The following is a 5,199-nucleotide window of genomic DNA, read 5'->3' as shown; positions in this document are numbered from 1 at the left end:
AGTGAGCTCCCCTCTGAGAGGTTGAATGGGGTGGGGGGAGGATGCTCCCCTCTGGGGGGTGATGTGGGGGTTCAGGGGGAAGGGGGCTCCCCTCTGAATGGTTATGTGGGGTGCAGGGGGAGCAGACTCCCCTCAGGGGTGGTGTGGGGGTTCAGGGGTAGCGGGCTCCTCTCTGGGGGGTGGTGTGGGGGGAGGGGCTGCTGCCCACAAGGGGTGGGGGTCTAGCTGAGACTGGCGCCTTGGTCGCTGCCTGGGGCCCTGGGTGCGGCAGGCAGGAGGCTCGGGGCTGGGCCTGCAGCTACAAGACCAGCCATGCACTTGCAGGCCAGAGAGATGCACCGGCACGTCGGCAGGAGCTACTTGCCTGCCACCCTGCACAGAGGCAGCCCAGCTTCTCTTCCAGCGCCCGCAGACTGGCGGCAGCTCTGCATGCCCCTGGGTGCTGCATCTGCACCAGCCCCCCAGCTGCGAGAGGGAGGAGCTGCCTGCCACACCCCAGCACGGGGACCCTGGCCTGGGGATGAGACTGGGGGAACCCGAGCTCCCCTCCCTACAGCCTGTGCCATGTCCCTGTAGCAGCCACAGGCTGGTCATGGCTCCCTGCAGCCGGCTGGGTCCATCCTGGGACCCCATAACCTCTAGGTAGGGCTCGGGGTCGCTCCCACAAGGTCTGACGCACAGCGCCATCTCCTGGCTGCCCAGTATATTACAGTTCAGCACTCCAGGGGAATGGGGTGCGGCTGCTGCTTGGGGCTACATGGGAGCTGCTGAACCTCCGGGAGGAAGGGGGGCACGTCTGCACTGAGGGTGGCTGGGGATGGCGGTATCTCTGGGCTCCAGCAGACATCTGACGGGGGAGCGAGCAGACCATTAATTCACTGACTACAAGAACTGGAGTTTATAAAGCTGCCAGTGTAGATCAGGACCCATCCAACATTCAGCAGGAAAGGCCTGGAAGTGGCTTGACAAGGAGGTATATGGATGGATGTCTGTGACTTTAATAACCCAGACCCTAAGGAGGGCTGCGGTTATTGGCTTGTACAAGCCTTTTGTGTGTTGAGGCAGGCCCCTCCAGAGCGACCTCAGGCTGCAAGGGAGTGTGTAGGTGGCAGCCACCTGGTGACAGGTGGTGTATGGGAGGAGCAGAGACCCCTCTCCCACCCAGGAGGGAGTTGGGATGATCAAGGGAAAGAGAAATGGAGGCTGTGGTCTGACCACTGGCTGAGCCGTAGCAGGGGATCTAGCAGCCCCTGCAGCGTCAGCAGGCAGCGCAGTGTCCAGCAGCGATGGCCAGGAGATCCCTGGTGCCAGCAGGAGGAAACACCTGCAGTATCAGATGTGGGAGGCCTGGACACGGAAAAGCAGGGTGCCCACTGGGCAGTGGGAGCAGTGGAGTAGGCTTGGGAAAGACAGTACAAGGGCAGTGCGGAGGTGGATGGTTCCCCCAGGTGTCTTCAGTGGTGAGCGGTGGGGCATGCCAGCAGGGGCTGCTGCCTTAAGAACTGTGAGCATATAAAGGGAAAAGGAGAGGAGCAAGGAGGCAGGTTGAGCATCCTCCAAGGGGCACACAACATGTGGCCAGTAGTCAGAGCTGTCGGCTCCCCCTTCACCCATGGCTTGGAACTGTGGGCATCGCCCTGCTGCCATGGGCAGGGGAGCTGTAGAGAGCCCCTTCCGTGGTGGTGATGGGGAGCTGCGAGGGTCTGTAGCAGGGAGGTGTCGGGATTGATGAGCTGCAGGGGTCCCCCTGCCACCCACAAAGGCAGGTAGCTGTAGGGTACCCCCTCTGCCCACAGCGGCTAAGAGCTGTGGCGTATCTTCACTGCCTTAGGTGGTGGGAGTACCTCACAGCTCCCTGTTACTGCAGGAGGTGGCGGGACCCTGCAGCTCCCAGCCACCCAAAGTCACGGAGGTCTTTGGAAGTCACAGATTCCATGACTTTCATGACCTCCATGACAAAATCATAGCCTTATTTACAATTCAAAGGCTTTAACTGTTTTTCCTTTTCTGTATCTGTAATAAAAGGTTCAAAGGATGTTTAATAGGGTGTTTGCCTTGGGACTAAGCAGGCTGAGATCTCGGTGTGGCAAACACTGAACTTGTTTAATGTTGGACAGTGCTGGAGTCATATTAACACCACTGACTCTTTGAGCCCCTACAGTCCATCTCAATTATTACAACAGAAGGCAGGACGTGTTGTAAAGACTTCTCCTAATGAGGTCCAGGGCCTTGCAAAAGAGGAGGTGTAAAAAGGGAACGCTGCACCCAATGGAGCGAGAATTCAAGGAGGGAGCAGTTGCTTGCATGCTTCAGGAAACATGTTAGCCCCTCAGGCAAGAGCCAGAAGCAGGGGGGTGGTGATGGACACTGCAGCTCCTCCCGCTAGCGAGCACACTGCTATTGGGGCGTGAGAAAAGGACACTGAGCCAAGGAGAATTGGCCCTGGAGGACATGCCCGAAGGATGAACATGGCTAGGGACTGGCAGGACGGGCCTGCTAGTTGTGGAAAGGGGCTAATCACAGTATTGACGGGAGAGGACCTTAGTATCTTGCTAGCCTTGAAGGAGAAGTACCATCAGGAACTTGGTATTTTGAAGGAGGAGAAGCAGCAGGTCCTACAAGAAAGAGATGAGCTAGACAAATGCAAGGGGGCTTGGAGTGGCAAATTGAAATGCTGGTGGACGAGTGGCATGGGCTTCTCTCCCAGTAGTGGAGATGGAGGTTGCCAGCCCAGTTGCTTCTTGGGTATAACTAGCCAGAGATATAGTAATTGGAAAAACAGACCAAGGGGTGACGGAAGAAAGAACGACTGTAGAATGTGCCCTGGCATTGGGCAAGGGTCTAAGGGTTTGGTGTATTTCAGGGTGACTTGCCCCTCATGGACAAGAGCTCTGGAGGTCAGCCAACCCTGATTCCTGGGGGGCACAGCTGAGCAGAAATCAGCTGATTCCCCTAGAAGAGCAGCAGGAAGAAGCCATGCTGCTGGCTCTGCAGTGAGACTGCTCAGGGAGCGCAGAGGCTGCTGGGACAAGTAGGCCCAGCAAGGAACTCTAACACCTGGGGAGGGAGACTCCAGGCAGAAGAGGCTGGGAGTGACCAGAGACAGAGGTATATGGCTGGGCTTGAGAACTGCACTTGGAATGTTTATTAATTAATAAACCAAAATCCGTAGAGGGCTGCTGTTAAGGGACTTGTAAAAGCCTTTTGTGAGTCACTGAGGTGGGCCACTTGCAGCATGGCCTCTGACTTCAAGGGGGCACTTAGTTGTCACCAGGTCAGCCGCCAACTTAGTCAAATGGCCTACAAAAATGTTCAGAGTAGCTGTGTTCCTCCAGGGTATTAGCAAGACAAGGGGGGGAGGTGATGTTTATTGGACCAGCTGCTGCTCTGGAGCCACAGGGCCCTGAATCAGAGCTCTGTGTAGCACCTGAACACTCTCCCCCCAGCAGAAGTTGTTCCAATACAAATGTAAATGTGTGTGACTCACCGCTGCAGCGCCGCCTGCTGGTCATCTCTGGGAATTAGGTCTTTTCCAGCCCGGGCCCCCTCTGCAGGCCAGTGTCCCACTTTTCCTGCCCCCACCCCCCGTGTCCCTACCAGACCCCAGTGCCTCTTTACCCTGGGGCTGCTCCCTGGCAATACCCCCCACCAGTGTCTATGGGCCTTCCCTTGATGGGGAGCCCCCAACCCTCTAATCCCCACCTTGCCTCAGTCTGGGCTACTGCCAGTCATCACCCAGCCCCCACTCCCTGGGGCAGACTGCAGTGTAAAAGCCACTGATCCTAGGCAAGGGGGTCAGACCTGCTACCTTCCTCTGTCTCCCATGCATGTATGGACCTTGGACCAGGTCCTGGAGCTCCCCTGGCTCTTCCCGTACCACCTTCACTCCCAGTACCCTTTTTGCAAGCAACCTGACCCTGCTGTCTCACAGGCTTTTTATAAGAGCCAGCTGGGGCCCGCGTTAAAACCACCCCACTACAAAAATCTATTACCTTGCTCACCTTGCCTCTCTTACAAAAATGTGACAGCTAGGCAGGCAGCTTCATCAACCAAATGTGCTCTGACCCCAAACCTACACCCAGCTTGAGTGACAAGCCTTAATTACAATCAACATCCTTGTATGGAAGCTAACTCTGCAGCCGCCCTTTCATTCTTCACGCACTGGATCCCCTAGCTAGGGGGACCATATTTCTCAGGACACCACGCAGGGCTGGCCTGCGGCCTCCTCGCAATTCCTGCGTGAGGCTGGGGTCGCTGGGACCCTGCCTGCCCCCCACATCCACGTGAGACTGTCGCTGGGACTCTGCCTGACCCCACATCAGTCCTGCCTCTCCCTGCCCCGAGGAGCTGGCATCGCCACTGGCCCTCCTGCACCACACCCCTTGCCCCCACCCCCCCGGCAAAAGTGGTCATTCTGTCTGTTTGCTCTTGTCAATTGGTCATGTCGGCTGGAGCAAATGGGACAAACACCAACTTTTGCGAAAAAAGTTGGGACAGGGCTTAAAAAAGGGACAGTCTCGGCCAAATCTGGACATGTGGTCACCCTACCTATCTGCTGTTCCATGATTTTACCCAGATTTGAAGACAAGCAAACCGGCCTGTAGTTTCTTTTCGAAAAGGCCTCAGCACACGCTGGGAGCAGGAACATCCCCAAAGCTCCCCCCAACACCCAAAGCTCCCCCCCCCATACACATATCTGGAACTGCTTCCCGGGGAAAACCAACTTTTTAAAATGTAAGTTTAATAACATCTACCAGTAACTCCCCTTCCCGCAGTCTAGTTCTGAGCCCAGCCCCCCTGCGGGCCGCTGGGGGCTTTGCTCAGACACGAAGTGCTAACCTGGGACAGCGAGCAGAGCGTCCCACGGGGCTTTCTCTGCCCTGGCTGTAGGGTCTGCCAATAGCAGCATCTCCCGCTGGGGGTCCCGTCCCACCCCAGTTACACCCTGGGTCACTCCCCATCCCCCACTCCTGGGCAGGCCCTGCCCCTTCACTCCCCAAGGTCACCCCCATCCCCCCTCTTGGGGCAGGCCCTTCCCCTTCACCCCCCACCACCCTCCTCCTGGGGCAGGCCACGCCCCTTCCACAGAGCCCCGCCCACGGGCAGGCCACGCCCCTTCCACAGAGCCCCGCCCCCGTCAGAGCCCGGGTCACTCCGCCCCGCCGGGCACAGGCCCCGCGGCCCCGCCCCACCCAGCAG

Source organism: Gopherus evgoodei, unplaced genomic scaffold (assembly GCF_007399415.2).
Source record: "Gopherus evgoodei ecotype Sinaloan lineage unplaced genomic scaffold, rGopEvg1_v1.p scaffold_52_arrow_ctg1, whole genome shotgun sequence".
Lineage (NCBI taxonomy): Eukaryota > Metazoa > Chordata > Testudines > Testudinidae > Gopherus > Gopherus evgoodei.
This window is presented reverse-complemented; position numbering follows the sequence as displayed.